The 13,744-nt window shown below is 33.7% G+C and overlaps 1 protein-coding gene and 1 long non-coding RNA gene across 3 annotated transcripts in view; one reads left to right on the forward strand and one right to left on the reverse strand.

The window, feature by feature from the left end:
• The first annotated feature begins 49 nt into the window (after positions 1–49).
• Positions 50–13,744, forward strand: part of LOC127241482 (uncharacterized) — a 29,814-nt gene continuing 16,119 nt past the window's right edge. Inside the window, exon 1 of one of the 2 annotated variants that reach the window (XM_051260555.1) lies at positions 50–233. The gene's annotated coding sequence lies outside the window, so the exon portion shown is untranslated. Of the gene's footprint in view, positions 234–4,484; positions 4,592–13,744 lie in introns of those variants that run through there. The other variant, XM_051260553.1, reaches the window with a different exon arrangement.
• On the reverse strand, positions 5,817–13,076 carry LOC127241484 (uncharacterized). Its single transcript, XR_007836538.1, has 3 exons — positions 12,813–13,076; positions 6,360–6,976; positions 5,817–6,014 (listed from the first exon to the last, which is right to left on the reverse strand). It is a non-coding gene; the product is annotated as an uncharacterized LOC127241484 (long non-coding RNA).

The raw sequence follows: 13,744 nt of genomic DNA on the forward strand, positions 1-13,744 counted from the left end.
TTGAACCGAACATACAAAATTTTATAATTCCCTTCTCTCCCCTCTCTTCCTAAACCCTCAAACCAAACAGGGGCCAGGGGACATATCGGAGGATCTGTGTTCCGCTACCTAACGCTGCCGGAGATATGCAATTGGCGCAGCGCATTCCACGGCACCGCTTCGTCGGATGCGGTTTGGGAATCCAAGCTTCCATGTGATTACCACCAACCAGCTGCTCGATTTCCTCTGTTTCTGTAAGAAGAATCCTTCTGTTCGACGAGAGAAACAAGACACGTTAATTAATTTCCGATGCATCTCGGTTACTTTTCGTCCTTATATGCATAATTTTTGCTTTCTCTTTTTGTCACATTTGTGGATCGATGGTTTGATTATCTTCCTCCATGATTCAATCAGTTGATCCTGGTTTATTTGCCCTGTTGAAATTTGTCTGGCTTTGTTTTTAGTTTTTCTTTACTCAACTCTGTTTAAATTAGGTTTTACTCACTTTATCTATAAATTTGGTTAATACGATTTGAAGTTGGTAGATTAATTCTTTCTTATTAGCTAAATTGCATCCATTGAATGAATTATGCTAATTTGTTGTTCCTGGCTCTAAGTATAGTGCCTGTAGGTTGCTAAATGAATCATGATATTGCCTTAGATTCTTACAGCTGCTGTTTATTTAGCTTTAGCACTTAGCACAGTGAGATTATGGATTTCTTTAAGAAATTGTTGCGTTCTTATCTTTTCGAATGGTTTAAGCTTCCAAGCTAGGTTTGGGATAGAATATGCAGTACTTTTGAAAGTATCTGAAGTTTTTATTTTATTCGATTCCTGTAAATTTGGTTTGAAGTTTTCACTTCAATGGGGGTATTGCAGATTGTATGGATGGACAAATTTACTGGGAGGGTTTGCATGTGTATATCTACAAAGGCAATGGCAATAACCGGCATCGATGCCAGAAGGTATTGGAATTGGGTTCTGACAGAGGAGTCAAGGTTAGTATTTTGATCCTTTCGGCATTTGGACTCATCTATGAAATGATATCTACATCAATCAATTGTTTTTCATGTGGTCATGCTTTATGAATTTGTTTTGTTAATCTTTGCATTTAAACTTGATTATAAAGCTTTTTTTCCTCCACCCATTGTTCTGACAATGCTGTACTCTTCTATGCAACTAATATAAATTTACTATTGTCATTCCAAAATTTTCCGTACAATTAATATTTATTAGGTCATTTTAAGGTGTGGTTTTTTAGTGACATGAGAATTGCAAAATCCAATTAGGTGGTTGATTAATATAATTTTGTTTTGAAGAAAATGCGCCATAAATTACCAAGTTAAGAAATCATTATGTATATAAATTTGATAATCATCTTTTATTTCCAAACTAAATTACTGTTGTTCAAATGATGTAATTGGGTGAAAATGGGAAACTAATAATGCACGTACCACTAGGTGTAAAGTTAAACCTTTAAACCTATAGAAGTACATCTACAAGTTCTGTTCACCATTTATTATTTGGGAATTTTTAAAATGTACATCAACATTTTACAATTTTGTTCAGGTGTTCATAAACTTACAAGTATAAGCATGTTTTGCTCGAACTACTTTAATCTTGCATGAAATTTAAGGTTCTCATGTAGCTAACAAAAATTTCAAATATGTAATTCTTGGTTGCACAACTACTTTTGGTGTCTCAGTCTGGTTCCCTTGGAGTTCGGAAATCTCACTCTGGTTCGCGCCAATCCCTTCACGGAAATCCTTACCCGGGCACCCGTGATGGCGTAAGCACGTTGCAAGTCAGCTATCATACCGGTTATTGCATTTTGCACCAATAATTCACCAAAAGCAAAAAATAATAGACAAATAGGCAAAAGGTTTGATCTGTTCTCTTTGGTTCCATAAAACTATTTTCTGCTATTTTTTCTCATTTGGTTTATTGGTTTTTACTATTTAGAATTTAGAATTTGCAAGTTAAACATCTTCTGTATGTAATCAGTGGCAAATAACACTAAATGATTTGCGGTTGAACTGGTTGTATGCTTTGGTGCTTATGTTCGACAATATTTGTTGTCTCAAAATTGCAACGAGATTGAATTTTTAGTTGTTCTAAAATAAAGAATGGAAAAAGTTACATATCTTCCATTATGTATTGAGCCAAAAACACTTGCTTGGTTCATTTATCCTGTAAACATGATCTCATTATAAATTTTGATTATATATGCACAATCATTAAGCAATTTTGGACTTTTCATTATGACACTAACTGAATGTATGTATCTCCAACTGTATTGATTGATTTACTTCCAGTTGTTGGTATTTGTTTTCTATTAATCCACTAATGGCTTCGTTAAGGGACAAAGGGCGTGCTTTTATAAACATATTATATTGTGCAGAAATAAAATTCTTGTGTGGAGATTGCATTTACAATGGAAGAAGCGTGGGATTATACAATTCTTGATGAAGTAGGCTTAATGTTCTGTACGTCATGCCCTTGGTTTTGTATGCAACAAGTACTAATTCCATATGAGTTCAAGTACTAATTTTGTACTCTTCCATTTTGAATGCAGAATTCTATTAGGGGCAGCTTACATTAATCAGGTGAGCATATCAACGAGGCATTAGGGTAAGTGTATTTTCCAAACTAATGTTTAATATCCTATGCATTGAGATTTGGTTGTATATTTTTACATTAACTTTTCTTTTAATCTTTTTTATTTTATTTTATTTTATTTTTATTTTACCTTATGCATTGTTGCAGATCGAGTTTTTAGGTGTGTTGCTACATCACAAGCAAGTCATCATTCGTTCTCTTCCTTAACCAACCATTTATATATAATATATATGTTTAGCTTTTGTTGATTTTATACTCTTCATTTCCTTGTACTACAGTCTATGAGATTTGGAAATTAAGTATTTATTTTACGGATCCATTTTTGGGTTAATGCGATGAGCGACCATAAATATATGTGATAGGTTTAGATTTATTTTTGTCGCTCCTATGGTGTCTATACTTGCTAATATGAAGTTTTCTATTTGATAAAAATAATATATTTGAAGTCACTTAACTCACTTTGTAGTCGATGTTGAAAATTTTGCTTGTGCTATTCTGTAATTTCTCTAGCATGTGAATCTTTTCATCTGTTCTATATATTAGGATATCTATTAGGTGTCTATTGAAATTTTGATGGCCCAACTCTTACAAGAATAAGTGGAACCCGGGCAGTTTCTATTCCTTTACATTGCTCGACATTGTTGATTTATTACATGTTTTTAGACAATATTATTGATTTAGGTCCTACATATATCATTCAACTTGTGTTTATAGAATATTTAGTCTTGGTTTGGATTGTGATTGCACACGTGCATAGATATTCAGTGTCATTTAAGAGATCAGCATAACACCAAAAGTCGTAAATATGCAACATATTTTTTATAACAAGATCTGAATATTGGTATCAAGCACCAAAAATACTTTATCCAACACAGTTGTACCTATATTGAGAAAAATATGCTTACCTGCAAATTAATTGCCCAGTAATTTTTGTTAAAAACTTATTTATATATTAGTTGTAATTTTATTTAAAATTGGCCATGTTTAAGCGTTGTCTTTATTATGTGGGGTTGATAAATCCAATTTTTGTCTTTAAATCCTTGAATGGTACATGGGTGAAGGTTACATAATGTATATATAGAAAAACCCTAGGGATGTCACAAAATAGGTGCAAAGATACTGAAGAGCAATAGATAATATCTCGAGGAACTGTGAGCTTAGATTTGTACATGATCTCACTCTTTAAAATTATGCGTATTCTTTAGTTAAGTTGTCTATGCTATTTGTAATTCAGCTTCTTTTTTTTTGGACCCTACTCTATTCTCATTTCGGGAAATTGAAATTTTATTGTTTGGATTAGTGAAGGATGTCCGAGCCAGCAACATACTTCTTGATGATTAATATGAAGTTAAGTTGGGAAGCCTCAGTAGGTTTGTCCTCAAGAAAGTGAAACTCATCAAAGGATGATCTCAAAGTTAATCCGTTTGCCCAGTAAGTAATTTCTTGCAACTAAATCTATGGTTAATAAAACTTTCATTCTAGTTGAATATGGGCACTAGCTATATAGACTTGCAATATAATTACAGTTCTAAAATTCTAGTATTCATGTGTATGTATGTGTGAATATTAATTTGTTGTCCACTAATTGTTGAACATATTTCCATAAGGCAAAAGGGTCAAATTTTATTTAAAACGTTGAAAATAGTTGTCATGTTGTGCTAATAATTTTCTCACGGGCATTTGTTTCTTCCCCTTATATTATGCTGGCACATTAAAGATGATATGAACAGATTGTTTGCAAGCTGGTATTAAGTAGTCTTAGTTTAGAAAATTTTATAAATTGTATTTTGTAATAATAATGCTTTGTGCAATTTCATTATACCAATTATATGAAGGACCAGTGGAAACATGATTTGTGTATTTTTTACTTAATCTCTTAATTCTAGGAGGTATATGTGAAAGCATTGGGAAAAGGGTTATTGTTGCACCATTGCACCATATCGGCGGATTTTAAGGAAAAGACTTCAGCATATCGGTGGATTCAAATTTTAAGGTATCTCGCTACCATTATTTGAGTAGTTAACATCATATTTAACAAAAAATTGTGAAAATTTCAGGCTGGTATTACTCCCTCAGCCACGCAAAAAATTAGTGCATTTTTTGCGAGGGAGAGAGTAATATTTTTTGGGCTGGATTAGACCGTTTTAAAATTCAAGCCCGATAGACCCGGCTTGATTTTGAATTGGGCTTGACAACCAAAACCCAAGCATGGCCCGGTTTCAAAATATACCGGGCCAGGCCAGGCTAGCCCAGATTTTAATAATACCGGGCCAGGCCAGGCTAGCCCAGATTTTAATAATACCGGGCCAGACCAGCCTAGATCTTGTAATCGAGATCGAAGGATCTTTGCGGATCCCCTCGTCTCCACATAAGCTTTACCTACAAATTAAAAACACTTAAAAATAAGTTAGTATAAAATATAGAAACAAAATTAATGCATGCATGTCCCGGGACTGACGTAAAATAAATCTATTTCTATATGCAAGATGCGAAATTAAATTAAATGCATAAATGTAAAAGGAAAGGGACGAATTGCTCCCTATGATGTATTCGGTCGTCCTATCATGCGGCCGCTCCCTCTCGTATGCATCTAAAAAGATTTAAAATAGATATTAGTATATATGTATAGGAAACAACAAAATAATATTAAAATCACTTACCTTGGATTTGAAATCGAGATCGAAGGATCTTTGCGGATGCCCTCGTCTCCACATAAGCCTTACCTACAAAAAAAAAGCACTTAAAAATAAGTTAGTATAAAATATAGAAACAAAATTAATGCATGCATGTCCCGGGACCGACGTAAAAATAAATCTATTTCTATATGCAAGAAGCGAAATTAAATTAAATGCATAAATGTAAAAGGAAAGGGACGAATTGCTCCCTATGATGTATTCGGTCGTCCTATCATGCGGCCGCTCCCTCTCGTATGCATCTAAAAAGATTCAAAATAGATATTAGTATATATGTATAGGAAACAAAAAAATAATATTAAAATCACTTACCTTGGATTTGAAATCGAGATTGAAGAATCTTTGGGGATGCCCTCATCTCCACATAAGCTTTACCTACAAAAAAAAAAAATACTTAAAAATAAGTTAGTACAAAATATAAAAAAAAGAATTAATGCATGCATGTCCCGGGACTGACGTAAAAGTAAATCTATTTCTATATGCAAGATGCGAAATTAAATTAAATGCATAAATGTAAAAGGAAAGGGACGAATTGATCCCTATGATGTATTCGGTCGTCCTATCATGCGGCCGCTCCCTCTCGTATGCATCTAAAAAGATTTAAAATAGATATTAGTATATACGTATAGGAAACAACAAAATAATATTAAAATCACTTACCTTGGATTTGAAATCGAGATCGAAGGATCTTTGCGGATGCCCTCGTCTCCACATAAGCTTTACCTAAAAAAAAAAAGCACTTAAAAATAAGTTAGTATAAAATATAGAAACAAAATTAATGCATGCATGTCCCGGGACTGACGTAAAAATAAATCTATTTCTATATGCAAGATGCGAAATTAAATTAAATGCATAAATGTAAAAGGAAAGGGACGAATTGCTCCCTATGATGTATTCGGTCGTCCTATCATGCGGCCGCTTCCTCTCGTATGCATCTAAAAACATTTAAAATAGATATTAGTATATATGTATAGGAAACAACAAAATAATATTAAAATCACTTACCTTTGATTTGAAATCGAGATCGAAGGATCTTTGCGGATGCCCTCGTCTCCACATAAGCTTTACCTACAAAAAAAAAGCACTTAAAAATAAGTTAGTATAAAATATAGAAACAAAATTAATGCATGCATGTCCCGGGACTGACGTAAAAATAAATCTATTTCTATATGCAAGATGCGAAATTAAATTAAATGCATAAATGTAAAAGAAAGGGATGAATTGCTCCCTATGATGGTCCGTTGAGGCGGCCGCTTCCTCTCGTATGCATCTAAAAAGATTTAAAATAGATATTAGTATATATGTATAGGAAACAACAAAATAATATTAAAATCACTTACCTTGGATTTGAAATCGAGATCGAAGGATCTTTGCGGATGCCCTCGTCTCCACATAAGCTTTACCTACAAAAAAAAAGCACTTAAAAATAAGTTAGTATAAAATATAGAAACAAAATTAATGCATGCATGTCCCGGGACTGACGTAAAAGTAAATCTATTTCTATATGCAAGATGCGAAATTAAATTAAATGCATAAATGTAAAAGGAAAGGGACGAATTGCTCCCTATGATGTATTCGGTCGTCCTATCATGCGGCCGCTCCCTCTCGTATGCATCTAAAAAGATTTAAAATAGATATTAGTATATATGTATAGGAAACAACAAAATAATATTAAAATCACTTACCTTGGATTTGAAATCGAGATCGAAGGATCTTTGCGGATGCCCTCGTCTCCACATAAGCTTTACCTACAAAAAAAAAGCACTTAAAAATAAGTTAGTATAAAATATAGAAACAAAATTAATGCATGCATGTCTCGGGACTGACGTAAAAATAAATCTATTTCTATATGCAAGATGCGAAATTAAATTAAATGCATAAATGTAAAAGGAAAGGGACGAATTGCTCCCTATGATGTATTCGGTCGTCCTATCATGCGGCCGCTCCCTCTCGTATGCATCTAAAAAGATTTAAAATAGATATTAGTATATATGTATAGGAAACAACAAAATAATATTAAAATCACTTACCTTGGATTTGAAATCGAGATCGAAGGATCTTTGCGGATGCCCTCGTCTCCACATAAGCTTTACCTACAAAAAAAAAGCACTTAAAAATAAGTTAGTATAAAATATAGAAACAAAATTAATGCATGCATGTCCCGGGACTGACGTAAAAATAAATCTATTTCTATATGCAAGATGCGAAATTAAATTAAATGCATAAATGTAAAAGGAAAGGGACGAATTGCTCCCTATGATGTATTCGGTCGTCCTATCATGCGGCCGCTCCCTCTCGTATGCATCTAAAAAGATTTAAAATAGATATTAGTATATATGTATAGGAAACAACAAAATAATATTAAAATCACTTACCTTGGATTTGAAATCGAGATCGAAGGATCTTTGCGGATGCCCTCGTCTCCACATAAGCTTTACCTACAAAAAAAAAGCACTTAAAAATAAGTTAGTATAAAATATAGAAACAAAATTAATGCATGCATGTCCCGGGACTGACGTAAAAATAAATCTATTTCTATATGCAAGATGCGAAATTAAATTAAATGCATAAATGTAAAAGGAAAGGGACGAATTGCTCCCTATGATGTATTCGGTCGTCCTATCATGCGGCCGCTCCCTCTCGTATGCATCTAAAAAGATTTAAAATAGATATTAGTATATATGTATAGGAAACAACAAAATAATATTAAAATCACTTACCTTGGATTTGAAATCGAGATCGAAGGATCTTTGCGGATGCCCTCGTCTCCACATAAGCTTTACCTACAAAAAAAAAGCACTTAAAAATAAGTTAGTATAAAATATAGAAACAAAATTAATGCATGCATGTCCCGGGACTGACGTAAAAATAAATCTATTTCTATATGCAAGATGCGAAATTAAATTAAATGCATAAATGTAAAAGGAAAGGGACGAATTGCTCCCTATGATGTATTCGGTCGTCCTATCATGCGGCCGCTCCCTCTCGTATGCATCTAAAAAGATTTAAAATAGATATTAGTATATATGTATAGGAAACAACAAAATAATATTAAAATCACTTACCTTGGATTTGAAATCGAGATCGAAGGATCTTTGCGGATGCCCTCGTCTCCACATAAGCCTTTACCTACAAAAAAAAAGCACTTAAAAATAAGTTAGTATAAAATATAGAAACAAAATTAATGCATGCATGTCCCGGGACTGACGTAAAAATAAATCTATTTCTATATGCAAGATGCGAAATTAAATTAAATGCATAAATGTAAAAGGAAAGGGATGAATTGCTCCCTATGATGGTCCGTTGAGGCGGCCGCTTCCTCTCGTATGCATCTAAAAAGATTTAAAATAGATATTAGTATATATGTATAGGAAACAACAAAATAATATTAAAATCACTTACCTTGGATTTGAAATCGAGATCGAAGGATCTTTGCGGATGCCCTCGTCTCCACATAAGCCTTACCTACAAAAAAAAAAGCACTTAAAAATAAGTTAGTATAAAATATAGAAAAAAAATTAATGCATGCATGTCCCGGGACTGACGTAAAAATAAATCTATTTCTATATGCAAGATGCGAAATTAAATTAAATGCATAAATGTAAAAGGAAAGGGACGAATTGCTCCCTATGATGTATTCGGTCGTCCTATCATGCGGCCGCTCCCTCTCGTATGCATCTAAAAAGATTTAAAATAGATATTAGTATATATGTATAGGAAACAACAAAATAATATTAAAATCACTTACCTTGGATTTGAAATCGAGATCGAAGGATCTTTGCGGATGCCCTCGTCTCCACATAAGCTTTACCTAAAAAAAAAAAGCACTTAAAAATAAGTTAGTATAAAATATAGAAACAAAATTAATGCATGCATGTCCCGGGACTGACGTAAAAATAAATCTATTTCTATATGCAAGATGCGAAATTAAATTAAATGCATAAATGTAAAAGGAAAGGGACGAATTGCTCCCTATGATGTATTCGGTCGTCCTATCATGCGGCCGCTCCCTCTCGTATGCATCTAAAAAGATTTAAAATAGATATTAGTATATATGTATAGGAAACAACAAAATAATATTAAAATCACTTACCTTGGATTTGAAATCGAGATCGAAGGATCTTTGCGGATGCCCTCGTCTCCACATAAGCTTTACCTACAAAAAAAAAGCACTTAAAAATAAGTTAGTATAAAATATAGAAACAAAATTAATGCATGCATGTCCCGGGACTGACGTAAAAATAAATCTATTTCTATATGCAAGATGCGAAATTAAATTAAATGCATAAATGTAAAAGGAAAGGGACGAATTGCTCCCTATGATGGTCCGTTCAGGCGGCCGCTCCCTCTCGTATGCATCTAAAAAGATTTAAAATAGATATTAGTATATATGTATAGGAAACAACAAAATAATATTAAAATCACTTACCTTGGATTTGAAATCGAGATCGAAGGATCTTTGCGGATGCCCTCGTCTCCACATAAGCTTTACCTACAAAAAAAAAGCACTTAAAAATAAGTTAGTATAAAATATAGAAACAAAATTAATGCATGCATGTCCCGGGACTGACGTAAAAGTAAATCTATTTCTATATGCAAGATGCGAAATTAAATTAAATGCATAAATGTAAAAGGAAAGGGACGAATTGCTCCCTATGATGTATTCGGTCGTCCTATCATGCGGCCGCTCCCTCTCGTATGCATCTAAAAAGATTTAAAATAGATATTAGTATATATGTATAGGAAACAACAAAATAATATTAAAATCACTTACCTTGGATTTGAAATCGAGATCGAAGGATCTTTGCGGATGCCCTCGTCTCCACATAAGCTTTACCTACAAAAAAAAAGCACTTAAAAATAAGTTAGTATAAAATATAGAAACAAAATTAATGCATGCATGTCCCGGGACTGACGTAAAAATAAATCTATTTCTATATGCAAGATGCGAAATTAAATTAAATGCATAAATGTAAAAGGAAAGGGACGAATTGCTCCCTATGATGTATTCGGTCGTCCTATCATGCGGCCGCTCCCTCTCGTATGCATCTAAAAAGATTTAAAATAGATATTAGTATATATGTATAGGAAACAACAAAATAATATTAAAATCACTTACCTTGGATTTGAAATCGAGATCGAAGGATCTTTGCGGATGCCCTCGTCTCCACATAAGCTTTACCTACAAAAAAAAAGCACTTAAAAATAAGTTAGTATAAAATATAGAAACAAAATTAATGCATGCATGTCCCGGGACTGACGTAAAAATAAATCTATTTCTATATGCAAGATGCGAAATTAAATTAAATGCATAAATGTAAAAGGAAAGGGACGAATTGCTCCCTATGATGTATTCGGTCGTCCTATCATGCGGCCGCTCCCTCTCGTATGCATCTAAAAAGATTTAAAATAGATATTAGTATATATGTATAGGAAACAACAAAATAATATTAAAATCACTTACCTTGGATTTGAAATCGAGATCGAAGGATCTTTGCGGATGCCCTCGTCTCCACATAAGCTTTACCTACAAAAAAAAAGCACTTAAAAATAAGTTAGTATAAAATATAGAAACAAAATTAATGCATGCATGTCCCGGGACTGACGTAAAAATAAATCTATTTCTATATGCAAGATGCGAAATTAAATTAAATGCATAAATGTAAAAGGAAAGGGACGAATTGCTCCCTATGATGTATTCGGTCGTCCTATCATGCGGCCGCTCCCTCTCGTATGCATCTAAAAAGATTTAAAATAGATATTAGTATATATGTATAGGAAACAACAAAATAATATTAAAATCACTTACCTTGGATTTGAAATCGAGATCGAAGGATCTTTGCGGATGCCCTCGTCTCCACATAAGCTTTACCTACAAAAAAAAAAGCACTTAAAAATAAGTTAGTATAAAATATAGAAACAAAATTAATGCATGCATGTCCCGGGACTGACGTAAAAATAAATCTATTTCTATATGCAAGATGCGAAATTAAATTAAATGCATAAATGTAAAAGGAAAGGGACGAATTGCTCCCTATGATGTATTCGGTCGTCCTATCATGCGGCCGCTCCCTCTCGTATGCATCTAAAAAGATTTAAAATAGATATTAGTATATATGTATAGGAAACAACAAAATAATATTAAAATCACTTACCTTGGATTTGAAATCGAGATCGAAGGATCTTTGCGGATGCCCTCGTCTCCACATAAGCTTTACCTACAAAAAAAAAGCACTTAAAAATAAGTTAGTATAAAATATAGAAACAAAATTAATGCATGCATGTCCCGGGACTGACGTAAAAATAAATCTATTTCTATATGCAAGATGCGAAATTAAATTAAATGCATAAATGTAAAAGGAAAGGGACGAATTGCTCCCTATGATGGTCCGTTGATGCGGCCGCTCCCTCTCGTATGCATCTAAAAAGATTTAAAATAGATATTAGTATATATGTATAGGAAACAACAAAATAATATTAAAATCACTTACCTTGGATTTGAAATCGAGATCGAATGATCTTTGCGGATGCCCTCGTCTCCACATAAGCCTTACCTACAAAAAAAAAAAGCACTTAAAAATAAGTTAGTATAAAATATAGAAAAAAATTAATGCATGCATGTCCCGGGACTGACGTAAAAATAAATCTATTTCTATATGCAAGATGCGAAATTAAATTAAATGCATAAATGTAAAAGGAAAGGGACGAATTGCTCCCTATGATGTATTCGGTCGTCCTATCATGCGGCCGCTCCCTCTCGTATGCATCTAAAAAGATTTAAAATAGATATTAGTATATATGTATAGGAAACAACAAAATAATATTAAAATCACTTACCTTGGATTTGAAATCGAGATCGAAGGATCTTTGCGGATGCCCTCGTCTCCACATAAGCTTTACCTACAAAAAAAAAGCACTTAAAAATAAGTTAGTATAAAATATAGAAACAAAATTAATGCATGCATGTCCCGGGACTGACGTAAAAATAAATCTATTTCTATATGCAAGATGCGAAATTAAATTAAATGCATAAATGTAAAAGGAAAGGGACGAATTGCTCCCTATGATGTATTCGGCCGTTCATGCGGCCGCTCCCTCTCGTATGCATCTAAAAAGATTTAAAATAGATATTAGTATATATGTATAGGAAACAACAAAATAATATTAAAATCACTTACCTTGGATTTGAAATCGAGATCGAAGGATCTTTGCGGATGCCCTCGTCTCCACATAAGCTTTACCTACAAAAAAAAAGCACTTAAAAATAAGTTAGTATAAAATATAAAAAAAATTAATGCATGCATGTCCCGGGACTGACGTAAAAATAAATCTATTTCTATATGCAAGATGCGAAATTAAATTAAATGCATAAATGTAAAAGGAAAGGGACGAATTGCTCCCTATGATGTATTCGGTCGTCCTATCATGCGGCCGCTCCCTCTCGTATGCATCTAAAAAGATTTAAAATAGATATTAGTATATATGTATAGGAAACCACAAAATAATATTAAAATCACTTACCTTGGATTTTGAAATCGAGATCGAATGATCTTTGCGGATGCCCTCGTCTCCACATAAGCCTTACCTACAAAAAAAAAAGTACTTAAAAATAAGTTAGTATAAAATATAGAAACAATATTAATGCATGCATGTCCCGGGACGGACGTAAAAATAAATCTATTTCTATATGCAAGATGCTAAATTAAATTAAATGCATAAATGTAAAAGTAAAGGGACGAATTACTCCCTATGATGTATTCGGTCGCCCGATCATGCGGCCGCTCCCTCTCGTATTCATCTAAAAAGATTTAAAATGAATATTAGTTTGTATATTAGGAAGGAAAAAGCAAAATAATATTAAAACTTAATCGATTGATCGATCGATCTACGGACATATGTACATGTCATCCCCCCCCCCTCCAAGAACTCAAAGTTAGCAAAGAAACTAAACTACACACCAACATGATCGATCGATCTACGGACATATGGTCTGTATTACAATCGATCTAAAGAAGGGCAGTAAGTACATGTCATCCATCATCCCCTCCCCTCCAAGAACCTCAAGAATGAATTAATAGTGAAAAAGAATCAGAGATGGGAAAAACGCACCAGCAAAATGGAAGATAACTCACCAGATTGCTTTGCTGCTGTTGCATCGATCGATCGAGATCGAAGCACTGCACTTGACCTCTGGATCGCCCTCCCTCCCAAGCACTGCACTTGATCTCTGGATCGCCCTCCCTCCTGTAAGCACACCATGCCCCTGCCCATGCCCATGCCCATGCCCCACCAAGAATCCCCCCCGCCCTGCCCTGCTCGTACCCCACCCCAAGAATCCCCCCTGCCCTGCCCTGCTCGTACCCCACCCCATTGCATTTGCATTTGCATTTGCATTGCACACCCAAAAATTTATAATAATGTTTACAAAATCAAAATCAAGAATATTTATAATA

Source organism: Andrographis paniculata, unplaced genomic scaffold (genome assembly GCF_009805555.1).
Source record: "Andrographis paniculata isolate CXL003 unplaced genomic scaffold, ASM980555v1 Contig82END, whole genome shotgun sequence".
In the NCBI taxonomy this organism is placed as follows: Eukaryota; Viridiplantae; Streptophyta; class Magnoliopsida; order Lamiales; family Acanthaceae; genus Andrographis; species Andrographis paniculata.